The 14,055-nt window shown below is 38.3% G+C and overlaps 1 protein-coding gene across 4 annotated transcripts in view; it reads left to right on the top strand.

The window, feature by feature from the left end:
- Window positions 1–14,055, top strand: part of LMLN (leishmanolysin like peptidase) — a 271,959-nt gene that overhangs the window by 175,811 nt on the left and 82,093 nt on the right. For 3 of the 4 annotated variants that reach the window (XR_013158484.1, XR_013158486.1, XR_013158485.1), the window contains exon 18: window positions 8,760–8,902. The gene's annotated coding sequence lies outside the window, so the exon portion shown is untranslated. Of the gene's footprint in view, window positions 1–8,759; window positions 9,569–14,055 lie in introns of those variants that run through there. The other variant, XM_077118062.1, reaches the window with a different exon arrangement.

The following is a 14,055-nucleotide window of genomic DNA, read 5'->3' on the forward strand; positions in this document are numbered from 1 at the left end:
CATATTTGCTTTCAATTTTTAAAAAGTATTTGTGAAAGGGAAAAGAGAAAGAGATATTATAAAATAGTGAAAGAAGGAAGAAATTATGTTTGGGTTGGGAACACAGCCATGCATTTATATACTTTATATTCATAACAGACAAATGATTGCATCACAATATGCTCAAAATCTGCCCATTTAATTCAGTATTACCTTAGCCTGGCTTTTTTTTTTTTTTTATCCTTTGCATGGGCAGGCACCAGGGAGCCTAGCTTGTTTTATTAGTATGCTTGTATAAACTTAAGGAGAACACACCCAAGCACAATAATTAGTTTTTCCCCAGCTTAAATTCAGGAAAACTTTCTTATATTTCTTAAAGATTTTTAATTTTATTTATTGAAATTTGATTAGATTTTATTTAGTTATTCCTATTTTAAGGTTATTTTTATTTTAATATGGAGGATAAGGGGGAGTGTTATCTTATGGCTGTGTTTCAGCAGCTGCTGCAACAAAACTGGAAGAGACTGCATAGGGAGGAGGGGGAAAAGAAGGCATGCTGGATTCAGAATTAGGTTGTTTCAGGAGAGGGGAATGGTGAAGGGTTGATAAGTGGAGCAAGTTTGTAAGAGAGAGGGAAAGACAACGGAACAAGCTAAAGAAGGCCTAGATATATGGGACTTCACTCCACTTGCTGAGATCCTGACAATTTTGTCAAGGTTTACAAGAATTTGTGGGTCAAGGGTTTTGTTTTTGGGCTAAACTGACCTGTTATCTAACTTATACTGTGGCCAGGCAGTATTGCACTAGAAAATTAATTCCTTGGGTTTTAAGTAAGCAGCAAGATGAAAGACTACTATTTTCCATGATAGTGGTTAAGGTAAGGAGAAATTCTCATTCCTAGATGGCATAGAAACAATCAAGAAGGTGTACCCTCTGAGAGCTTTAAGCCCAGTGAAATGACTTAGAAACAATCCAGAGGGTCTCCCCCATCTCCCCAGAGAGTTTTTTTTTATTAATTAAAGAAAAAAAAGAAATTAACACAACATTTAGAAATCATTCCATTCTACATATGCAATCAGTAATTCTTAACATCATCACATAGATGCATGATCATCATTTCTTAGTACATTTGCATCGATTTAGGAAAAGAACTAGCAAAACAACAGAAAAAGATATAGAATGTTAATACAGAGAAAAAATAAAAATAATAATAATAGTAAAAGAAAAGACACAAGCAAACAAACAAACAGACAAACAACAACCAAAAAAACCTATAGCTCAGATGCAGCTTCATTCAGTGTTTTAACATGATTACTTTACAATTAGGTATTATTGTGCTGTCCATTTTTGAGTTTTTGTATCTAGTCCTGTTGCACAGTCTGTATCCCTTCAGCTCCAATTACCCATTATCTTACCCTGTTTCTAACTCTGCTGGTCTCTGTTACCAATGACATATTCCAAGTTTATTCTCGAATGTCGGTTCACATCAGTGGGACCATACAGTATTTGTCCTTTAGTTTTTGGCTAGACTCACTCAGCATAATGATCTCTAGGTCCATCCATGTTATTACATGCTTCATAAGTTTATTCTGTCTTAAAGCTGCATACTATTCCATCATATGTATATACCACAGTTTGTTTAGCCGCTCTTCTGCTGATGGACATTTTGGCTGTTTCCATCTCTTTGCAATTGTAAATAATGCTGCTATAAACATTGGTGTACAAATGTCCATTTGTGTCTTTGCCCTTAAGTCCTTTGAGTAGATTCCCAGCAATGGTATTGCTGGGTCGTATGGCAATTCTATATTCAGCTTTTTGAGGAACCGCCAAACTGCCTTCCACAGTGGTTGCACCATTTGACATTCCCACCAACAGTAGATAAGTGTGCCTCTTTCACCGCATCCCCTCCAGCACTTGTCATTTTCTGTTTTGTTGATAATGGCCATTCTGGTGGGTGTGAGATGATATCTCATTGTGGTTTTGATTTGCATTTCTCTAATGGCCAGGGACATTGAGCATCTCTTCATGTGCCTTTTGGCCATTTGTATTTCCTCTTCTGAGAGGTGTCTGTTCAAGTCTTTTTCCCATTTTGTAATTGCGTTGGCTGTCTTTTTGTTGTTGAGTTGGACAATCTCTTTATAAATTCTGGATACTAGACCTTTATCTGATATGTCGTTACCAAATATTGTCTCCCATTGTGTAAGCTGTCTTTCTACTTTCTTGATGAAGTTCTTTGATGCACAAAAGTGTTTAATTTTGAGGAGTTCCCATTTATTTATTTATTTCTTCAGTGCTCTTGCTTTAGGTTTAAGGTCCATAAAATCGCCTCCAATTGTAAGTTTCATAAGATATCTCCCTACATTTTCCTCTAACTGTTTTATGGTCTTTGACCTAATGTTTAGATCTTTGATCCATTTTGAGTTAAGTTTTGTATAGGGTGTGAGATATGGGTCTTCTTTCATTCTTTTGCATATGGATATCCAGTTCTCTAGGCACCATTTATTGAAGAGACTGTTCTGTCCCAGGTGAGTTGGCTTGACTGCCTTATCAAAGATCAAATGTCCATAGATGAGAGGGTCTATATCTGAGCACTCTATTCGATTCCATTGGTCAATATATCTATCTTTATGCCAATACCATGCTGTTTTGACCACTGTGGCTTCATAATATGCCTTAAAGTCCGGCAGCGTGAGGCCTCCAGCTTCGTTTTTTTTCCTCAGATGTTTTTAGCAATTCGGGGCACCCTGCCTTTCCAGATAAATTTGCTTATTGGTTTTTCTATTTCTGAAAAATAAGTTGTTGGGATTTTGATTGGTATTGCACTGAATCTGTAAATCAATTTAGGTAGGATTGACATCTTAACTATATTTAGTCTTCCAATCCATGAACACGGTATGCCCTTCCGTCTATTTAGGTCTTCTGTGATTTCTTTTAACAGTTTTTTGTAGTTTTCTTTGTATAGGTTTTTTGTCTCTTTAGTTAAATTTATTCCTAGGTATTTTATTCTTTCAGTTGCAATTGTAAATGGGATTCGTTTCTTGATTTCCCCCTCCGCTTGTTCATTACTAGTGTATAGAAACACTACAGATTTTTGAATGTTGATCTTGTAACCTGCTACTTTGCTGTACTCATTTATTAGCTCTAGTAGTTTTGTTGTGGATTTTTCCAGGTTTTCGACGTATAGTATCATATCGCCCGCAAACAGTGATAGTTTTACTTCTTCCTTTCCAATTTTGATGCCTTGTATTTCTTTTTCTTGTCTAATTGCTCTGGTTGGAACCTCCAACATGATGTTGAATAATAGTGGTGATAGTGGACATCCTTGTCTTGTTCCTGATCTTAGGGGGAAAGTTTTCAATTTTTCCCCATTGAGGATGATATTAGCTGTGGGTTTTTCAAATATTCCCTCTATCATTTTAAGGAAGTTCCCTTGTATTCCTATCTTTTGAAGTGTTTTCAACAGGGGAAAGGATGTTGAATCTTGTCAAATGCCTTCTCTGCATCAATTGAGATGATCATGTGATTTTTCTGCTTTGATTTGTTGATATGGTGTATTACATTAATTGATTTTCTTATGTTGAACCATCCTTGCATACCTGGGATGAATCCTACTTGGTCGTGATGTATAATTCTTTTGATGTGTTGTTGGATATGATTTGCTAGAATTTTATTGAGGATTTTTGCATCTATATTCATTAGAGAGATTGGTCTGTAGTTTTCTTTTTTTGTAATATCTTTGCCTGGTTTGGGTATGAGGGTGATGTTGGATTCATAGAATGAATTAGGTAGCTTTCCCTCCACTTCAATTTTTTTGAAGAGTTTGAGGAGAGTTGGTACTAATTCTTTCTGGAATGTTTGATAAAATTCAGATGTGAAGCCATCTGGTCCTGGACTTTTCTTTTTAGGAAGCTTTTGAATGACTGATTCAATTTCTTTACTTGTGATGGTTTGTTGAGTTCATCTATTTCTTCTTGAGTCAAAGTTGGTTGTTCATGTCTTTCCAGGAACCCATCCATTTCCTCTAAATTATTGTATTTATTAGCGTAAAGTTGTTCATAGTATCCTGTTATTACCTCCTTTATTTCTGTGAGGTCAGTAGTTATGTCGCCTCTTCCATTTCTGATCTTATTTATTTGCATCCTCTCTCTTCTTCTCTTTGTCAGTCTTGCTAAGGGCCCATCAATCTTATTGATTTTCTCATAGAACCAACTTCTGGTCTTATTGATTTTCTCTGTTGTTTTCATGTTTTCAATTTCATTTATTTCTGCTCTAATCTTTGTTATTTCTTTCCTTTTACTTGCTTTGGGGTTAGTTTGCTGTTCTTTCTCCAGTTCTTCCAAGTGGGCAGTTAATTCCTGCATTTTTGCCTTTTCTTCTTTTCTGATATAGGCATTTAGGGCAATAAATTTCCCTCTTAGCACTGCCTTTGCTGCATCCCATAGGTTTTGATATGTTGTGTTTTCATTTTAATTCGCCTCGAGATATTTACTAATTTCTCTTGCAATTTCTTCCTTGACCCACTCATTGTTTAAGAGTGTGTTGTTGAGCCTCCATGTATTTGTGAATTTTCTGGCACTCTGCCTATTATTGATTTCCAACTTCATTCCTTTATGATCTGAGAAAGTGTTGTGTATGATTTCCATCTTTTTAAATTTGTTAATACTTGCTTTGTGACCCAGCATATGGTCTATCTTTGAGAATGATCCATGAGCACTTGAGAAAAAGGTGTATCCTGCTGTTGTGGGGTATAATGTCCTATAAATATCTGTTAAGTCTAGCTCACTTATAGTAATATTCAGATTCTCTATTTCTTTATTGATCCTCTGTCTAGATATTCTGTCCATTGATGAGAGTGGTGAATTGAAGTCTCCAACTATTATGGTAGATGTGTCTATTTCCCTTTTCAGTATTTGCAGTGTTTGCCTCATGTGTTTTGGGGCATTCTGGTTCGGTGCATAAATATTTATGATTGTTATGTCTTCTTGTTGAATTGTTCCTTTTATTAGTAGATAGTGTCCTTCTTTGTCTCTTTTAACTGTTTTACATTTGAAGTCTAATTTGTTGGATATTAGTATAGCTACTCCTGCTCTCTTCTGGTTGTTATTTGCATGAAATATCTTTTCCCAACCTTTCACCTTCAACCTATGTTTATCTTTCGGTCTAAGATGTGTTTCCTGTAGACAGCATATAGAAGGATCCTGTTTTATAATCCATTCTGCCAATCTATGTCTTTTGATTGGGGAATTCAGTCCATTAACATTTAGTGTTATTACTGTTTGGATAATATTTTCCTCTACCATTTTGCCTTTTGTATTATATATATCATATCTGATTTTCCTTCTTTCTACACTCTTCTCCATACCTCTCTCTTCTGTCTTTTCATATCTGACTCTAGTGCTCCCTTTAGTATTTCTTGCAGAGCTGGTCTCTTGGTCACAAATTCTCTCGGTGACTTTTTGTCTGAGAATGTTTTAATTTCTCCCTCATTTTTGAAGGACAATTTTGCTGGATATAGGAGTCTTGGTTGGCAGTTTTTCTCTTTTAGTAACTTAAATATATCATCCCACTGTCTTCTAGCTTCCATGGTTTCTGCTGAGAAATCTACACATAGTCTTATTGGGTTTCCCTTGTATGTGATGGATTGTTTTTCTCTTGCTGCTTTCAAGATCCTCTCTTTCTCTTTGACCTCCTCTGACATTCTAACTAGTAAGCGTCTTGGGGAACGCCTATTTGGATCTATTCTCTTTGAGGTGCGCTGCACTTCTTGGATCTTTAATTTTAGGTCTTTTATAAGAGTTAGGAAATTTTCAGTCATAATTTCTTCCATTAGTTTTTCTCCTCCTTTTCCCTTCTCTTCTCCTTCTGGGACACCCACAACACGTATATTTGTGTGGTTCATATTGTCCTTGAGTTCCCTGATACCCTGTTCAAATTTTTCCATTCTTTTCCCTATAGTTTCTGTTTGTTTTTGGAATTCAGATGTTCCATCCTCCAATTCACTAATTGTAGCTTCTGTCTCTTTAAATCTACCATTGTAGGTATCCATTGTTTTTTCCAGCTTTTCTATTTTGTCCTTAACTCCCATAAGTTCTGTGATTTGTTTTTTCAGTTTTTCTATTTCTTCTTTTTGTTCAGCCCATGTCTTCTTCATGTCCTCCCTCAATTTATCAATTTGGTTTTTGAAAAGGTTTTCCATTTGTGTTCGTATATTCAGCATTAGTTGTCTCAGCTCCTGTATCTCATTTGAACTATTGGTTTGTTCCTTTGACTGGGCCATATTTTCAATTTTCTGAGCATGATCCATTATATTCTACTGACGTCTGGGCATTTAATCAGATTTTCCTGGGTGTAAGACCCCGCAGGTTGTAAGATTTTTCTGTGAAATCTCTGGGCTCTGTTTTTCTTATCCTGCCCAGTAGGTGGTGCTCATGGCGCTCATCTGTCTGTGGGTCCCACCAGTAAAAGATGCTGTGGCTCCTTTAACTTTGGAAAACTCTCGCTGTAGGGGGGGGGGTCGTCAGCTGAAGCGGCTTGGGGGAGTGACTATCCACCATTCCCAGCTGGACCGGGAAGCCACGTGTTTGGAAGGGACCCCAGTCGCTGTTCTCTGCAGCTTTGGGATCTCCGGTCCAATTCTCCCAGCTGGTCCGGGGGGCCGCGTGTGGGGGGAGGCGCCAGCCGCCACGGCTTGAGGGGACCGCCTGTCCAATTCTCCCAGCCGGCCTGGGAAGGAGGGAGGGAGGGACTCCGGCTGCCTGCCGCCCCAGCCCGGGGAAGCCCACGCCCCTCGGCGATCTCACTGGAGCGGTTTCTCCCAGCCAGTCAGCCATTCCGAATGGGGTACGCTGTCTTCTTGGTCTGTGTTGTGGCTCCGGGAGCTGTTCTGTATCGTTTCTACTTCTCTAGTAGCTGTTCTGGAGGAGGAACTAAGACCCACGCATCTTACTAAGCTGCCATCTTCTCCGGAAGTCCCCCCAGAGAGTTTTAAGCCCAGTGAGTTTTAGGGTCCCACACCTAGCAGAGGCAGCATTTCTCTAGAAAGAGAGTGCCAGAAAAGAGGAGAGCATTTTCCCTTACCCTGAGATGATTTGCCGTTGTTGCTGCTGAAGTCAGGCAAGTGGGTTTTGTTCCCTCCAATGGAAGCTTTGTCTCTGTTCCCAGTCCTGAATTTCAGCACCATAATGATAGGTTCCTCAGCCAGGAAGGAGGAAACTATATGAAAACTTGATTAAAGGAGTTTTATTGTGAGGCTATGCACAGGTGGGCTGAAGCTTAAGATGGTGGCAGCACTGAACAGGGGAAGGGGTACAGCTTGTATAGAATGGCTGGTTGGGGTACAGAAAAGAAGGTGATTTTCATTGTCTAGCTATCTTAAATTTGTAGTTGCTGGGGCTTGAGGGGCCAGAGGGGATGCTGAATACGGTGAGTTATTGTAGGAATACACTTGCCAGAGGGGGATGCAAGGACGCTCAAGTGATTGCCATGTGGGCTGGGGCAGATTTGGTTTTACAAGGGGCCTCCTGGAATTTATGGCATGGGCGAACTTGGCCTAAAAACTAGTCAGAGATCTTTTCATGTTACATACAAGCTTGACAGTGTTTCTGTTTAGAAAATAAAAAATAAAAATATTGCAGAGGCTTTGCGGCATCCACTATAAGAATGAAGACCTTTCTCAGCAATCATACTGTCAACATTCCAGAAAATGTTAACATCACAGGGAAGGGACACACAGTTATTGTGAGGTCCCAGGGGGAGGGTCTTCAATCAATGTGAAACTTAATCTCCTTGGGCAGAAAAAGAAGTGGCGTGAGGTTGACAAATTGCAGCAGGGGAAGGAGGATGGATACGAAGGAATGGCCACACAGCTTACACGATCTGTAGTCATGAACAGAACATGACCAAGGATGTCACACTGGACTTCTGTTCCAAGACGAGGTCTGTGCATGCACACTTCCCCACCAACACTGCTATTCATGAGAATGGGTCTTTTGTTCAAATCTGAAATTTCTTGGGTGAAAACCATATCTGCTGGGTTCAATGAAGCCAGGCATTGCTCATTCAGCAACCGAAACCCAGAAAGATGAGTTAATATTTGAAGGAAATGACATTGAACTTGTATCAAAGTCAGCTGCTTTAATTCACCAAGCTGCCACAGTTAAATCCAGAAATATCAGAAAACCTTGGATGGTATCTATGTCTTTGAAAATTCAACAGTTCTGCAAACTTAGATGAATAAGGTCTAAGAGTTGTCCAGCTATGGAAATGTAACTGAGAAGGTAAGATTAAAGGGGTGATTATGACTACTGAATCATTATGTAAATATTCCTTTTTTCTTTCTGGTGTATTAGAGGGAGAAAAATACCTGAAATCAGTCACCCTAATATCTGACGATGATTGTAAAAGCCCTTTTTTTAAAAATTGGCTTTTTATGATTGTAACAGCTGTTACTCCTTTTGTACAGTCTTTTTCTCAATGTAGCTTGTAAGAGTCAATGCCCCAGTGCTAATGGAAGAATTTGAGCATCTACTAACTGGTTTCTGCACTCCTCTACATTTATAGATTGTTTTTGCTTGTACTTACTATTGTAATGGTTATTGTAGCCTAGTCTCAGCCCTGTGTATACTTACTATTATTATGGCAGCAACTCCATCTCCCTTTCTTTGAATTCATAAAAACCTTGAACCCCCTAGATGTAGGGAGACAGATTTTGGGGTCCCTAGGCCATCTGTTCTCCTGCATTGATGCTAACAATAAACTCTTTCTCTCTTTGAAATCCCCAGTGTCTCAGGAGTTGGTTGTTTGATCCATCCAGCAGAAAATTTGCCACCTTTGTCCAGTATCAGTTGGTGACTGTGGTGGTACATAAAGGTCCTAAAAAGCAAGGAGGTTGTCTGCCCAAGGTTCTGGAGTCCCAGAAGAACAGGTGAGTGTAGCAACCAAGCCTTTTGTGGCTGCTAGATGTTCTTTAGTCTAGACGATTGGCAATTAGGTTTTTCACTGTTCTGCTGGCATTCTAGACCTTTTTGGCACCTTAAAAAGTTTCAAAGAGAGAAACATTTCTAGTTCCAAGTTGAGATGTTTGACTGGGAAAGTGTGTCATCAAGGTAAAGTGGATTGTAGAGTTGGGGAAACATAGTAGCAGAGTGAGGTGTGGAATTTAGTATGACCTCCAGAGCAGCTAGTAAATAACCAAGAACAGTACAGAACTACTGCTGGGGATGTAACTGAGAAATCATTATTTAAGGGATGATTTTGACTCTGAATTATTATATAAATATTCCTTTTTACTTTCTGGTATATCTGAGTAGACAGGGAAATATCTGAAATCTCTGAATTGTAATCCAGCTGTCTTGATCTCTGATCATGGTTGTATAGCCCTAATCTTATGCATCTGTAATTGCAAAAACCCTGTGACTAACTTTCATTTGTACCTAGTTATCCAGTTTTTCAACTGTAGAATCTTGTAATCACTAAAGACAGTCCCTAATGTTTGTTAATGATGAGTCTTGGGTCCACCTGGAACTAATCCACCCCAAGTCTCAAATTATGTTGACAGAGACTGGATCTAGCCAAAGTGGGCCCTCCTGACCTGAGTAGTAGCTTAGACTTTAACCTACAAGTCACCCATACCTCTTTCCACCATTTTCTTTTATACATTCTGTGACTAAGCATGTAATTAATCTGTGCATGTTCAATAATCAGATAATCTCAAATTACATCATCTGGGGCTACTGTGCTTATTATCCTAAACCCTGCCCACCTTTTCTCTAATAAAACTACCTGACTTACTGCAATTTAGGGAAACATATTTTGGACTGGTGGGCCATCTGCTCTCCTACTACACACCTAGTAATACACTCTCTTTCTCTGAAACACCAGTGTCTCAGGAATTGGTTATTGAGTGTGTCAGGCAGAAGAATCCATGGCCTTTGTCCAGTAATGTGGGTGACATCAGTGAACAGACACACATTGTACACTAGTCTGGAATGGGTAGAACAGCAACCTATTCAGAACTGTAAATTTCTGAAGATCCCATACAGAATTGTAAGTTTCCCAAGCTGTGGAGGCTAGCACCCCTCCACCATGGGCATAACAGGATGATTCCCTGAGGGGATAGGAAACAGATTTTACTAGTAGCAAGGAGTTAGCTCAACCAAACTTCAACTGTAGAATTAATTAAACAGATTCTGGCTACTTAAAAGAGGCCCCAGCACAGATAAACCTGGAATAGGCACTAAGGAACAAAGAGTTTTTGCCCCAGCAAAAGGGCTAATAGAAAAAACAAAAACAAAGGCTTTTTGAGTTGGACAGCACAAAATACTGGAAAAGGGCTGGATTGTAAGAAAATGGGGCACATAGAGTCTGGGAATACATAAAGCCACATGCCAACTCCAGCTCTTGTTGGGCAAACTCGGGAAGCAGAAATGTGGCTCTAAAAAGTCTTTTTCTTTTCTTTTCTTTTCTTTTCTTTTTAAACTTCTTAATAGCACATTAGCTAGAACTGTTAGCACTCACAGGTTCCAGTACTGCCCCAGGCAAGGGCATAATTAAGGCATGACTGTGAGACAAAGAAACTAGTCAAGTGGATGGGATAACACCCTAAAGGGTGTATCTTCCCCAAGAAAGGGGGTGGGGTGGGGTGCAGCTCAAGTGGAGGCCCTCCTTTAAGGAATTTACATCCCAGGGGCTGGAAAACAGAAGCAATCAGAACCTGCCTACTACTTCAGCCTAGGTCTTAACCATACCCCTGGAGGGAGAGGTTGTTGGAATTAGAGGCACCACATCACTCTATGCTGGTGGGAAGCTATGGGAAAACAAGTACAACATGCTGGGCAGGTTAGGAAAAGCACAGTATCTAGAGGCTTCATAGGAAAGTGTGACAACCTGCTGGGTTTCATGCTCATGGAAACTTGATATGGCTATTCTCTCCTCCTGAGACATGGCCCTGTCTGGTCAGGGAAAGTCTGACTGAGGTTGATCATATCTGAGGAGACTCTACTCAAAAAAAAAAAATGGCTCCATATAGGCAGGGCAAGAAACAGAAAAACAAGAACTGAAAAATTCTGATCAGTTAAACAGAACCTATGCCAGAAATCAAGAATAAGTTTAACTGAATGCCAAATAACAGATAAAGAAAAAAAGCCACACAAAAAGAAAACCCTATGGAAAAGAATGAAAACAACTACTAGAATAAGCTAATTAAGGAAATAAAATGCCTAGACACCAGCAAAAAATAACAAAGCATACTAGGAAAATTGAAGATATGGCCCAGACAAAGGAGCAAACCCACACTTCAAATGTGATACAGAAGTTGAAGCAACTAATTCAGGATGTTTGAACAGACATGGAAAATCTCATCAAAAATCAAATCAATGAGTTGAGAGAGGATATAAAGAAGACATTGGGTGAATAAAAAGTAGAACTTGAAAGTTTGAAAAAATGAATCACAGAACATGTTATGAGTATCCTAGAAGGAGAAGAGAAAGGAAAAGGAGCAGAAAAACTAATGGAGAATATAATCACTGAAAATTTTCCATCTCTTATGAAAGACATAAAACTACAGGTCCAAGAAGTGCAGCATACCCCAAACAAAATAGATCCCAATAGACCTACCCTAAGACACTTACTAATAAGATCTCAAAGGTCAAAGACAAAGATAAAATTTTGAAAGCACTAGGCCAAAAGCAACCCATCACATACAAGGGAAGCTCAATAAGACTATTTGGGGATTTCTCAGCAGAAACCAGGGAGTCAAGTGGTATGATATATTTAAGATTCTGATAGTGAAAAACTGCCAACCAAGAATTCTATACATTGAGGGGATGATTAAAATATTTTCAGACAGTCACTGAGAGACTTTGTGACTAAAATACTGGCTCTATAAGAAATACTAAAGGGAGCACTAGAAGCATATAGGAAAAGGCAGGAGAGAGAGTTTGGGGGAGAGTGTAGCAATGAAGACTATCAGCAAAGATTTAAAAAAATTATATATGACATATAAAATCCAAAAGACAAAATGGTAGAAGAAGGTACTGATTTTACAATAATAACAATTAAATGTTATTGGATTAAACTCCCCTATCAAAAGATATAAATTGGCAGAATGGATTAAAAAACAGAATCCATCTATATGCTGTCTACAGGAGACTCACTTTAGACCCAAGGACAAAAATAGGTTGAATGTGAAAGGTTGGGGAAAAATATTTCATGGAAATAACAACAGAAAAGAACAGCGGTAGCTATACTAGTATCCAACAAATTAGACTTCAAATGTAAAACAATTACAAGAGACATAGAAGGACACTATGTATTAATAAAAGAAACAATTCAACAAGAGGACATAAAAATCATAAATATTTATGCATTGAGCCAGAATGCTCCAAAATACATGAGGCAAACACTAACATCACTGAAGGGAGAAGTAGATCTCTCTACCCTAATAGTTGGAGACTTCAACTGTTCGCTCTTATCAATGAATAGAACATATAGATGGAGGATCAATACAGAAACAGAATTTTTTTAATTTTACAAATTTTATTAAATAATTATGAACTACTATAGGCAAGAGTTTCTTATTAATGCATTTTAATGAGATGGATAATTTTTTTTCCTTCAAGTAGTTCCTATATTCCTGGATAAGAATTATTCATTATTCACATTACATAGGATATATCCTCAATTATATTTCTATTTTACATTTTCTAAGAGAAAAAAATTACCATAAAGTATAATTGAATTCATTCTGAATTATAAGCAAAATATCACTTAACAATATGACATCAAAATTTACTTCTAATGATCTATCAACTCTAAACTCTGTTTCATCCTCCTTCATTTTTGTTGAAAACACCAATTCACAAAATGATCCTTCTTCAGGCAATTGAGTTATTTATAAGATTTCCATGAAGTACACTGTATCAGCTAGAGTTCTGTAGAGAAACAGAATCAGCAGGAGATATCCATAGATATAAAATTTATAAAAGTGTCTCATGTAACCATGGAAATGCAGAGTCCAAGGTCTGTAGGGAAGGCCACAAGCTGGAAACTCCAGTGAAGTTCCACAATGAACTCTCAGGAGAGGCTAGCTGGACAACCATGGGAATGAAAGAGTCCAAAATCTGTAGGGCAGGCTGTGAAGCTGGGGACTCCAAAGAAGGGTCTGGATGAACTCCACAGGAGAGGCTCACCAGCTGAAGCAGGCAGAGTGACTGTCTCTTCTGAATTCTCCTTAAAAGCTTCCAAGTGATTAGATTAAACATCACTCATTGCAGAAGACACTCCCCTTAGCTGATTACAAATGCAATCAATGGTGGAGATAGCCTATGCAATCATGATTTAAGTCCATGAAATGTCCTCATAGCAACAGACAGACCCAGTGCTTGCCCAACTAGACAACTGGGCACCACCACCTGGCCAAGTTGACACATGAACCTGACTATGATATATACCAAAAGAACTTTACTAGGGCTCTACTAATGATAGTTTATTATATTCATTATTCTTTCATTTAGAGACGTCTCATTTGAACTGGCATACCCAGAAATATTTGAGAACATCAAATGAATGTTTACTTCAACAACCATTTGTCAATACAATAGCATAAATAATATTATCTTACTGCATAATTTCAATATTTTCACTGAAGCCTTGGCCCTGCAGTTGCAGAGCAAGCCATGGGTGAAAGATCAGACTCTACAGGATACAGGATCTTTCTCACTACTGAAAAAGGCCAAAATGCAGAGAAGTAGATGGCTATTTCTAAAGCATAATCTCAATGACTTTTAAAATATTCGGAATCTAATACAAATACATCAATCAAAAGCCTTCCTATGATTTGGCCTACTAAATGAAATATAATATTACTGTCTTCAATATATTTGACCAAAACCCTATTTAACTGGCTTTCATAAGCTCTCCCTATGGTACCCAAACCATTTAGTTTTTGCACAGTTAAGGGGTGTTCTCACTCCAATTGTCCAACATCCAGTATATGTGAATTCATGACATTATAATTTGTGAAATAAATACTCCACTTACAATGCTATACTTCAATAATGACAAACATTTATAAAACAG

The sequence above is a fragment of the Tamandua tetradactyla genome, chromosome 10, assembly GCF_023851605.1.
Source record: "Tamandua tetradactyla isolate mTamTet1 chromosome 10, mTamTet1.pri, whole genome shotgun sequence".
Taxonomy (NCBI): domain Eukaryota; kingdom Metazoa; phylum Chordata; class Mammalia; order Pilosa; family Myrmecophagidae; genus Tamandua; species Tamandua tetradactyla.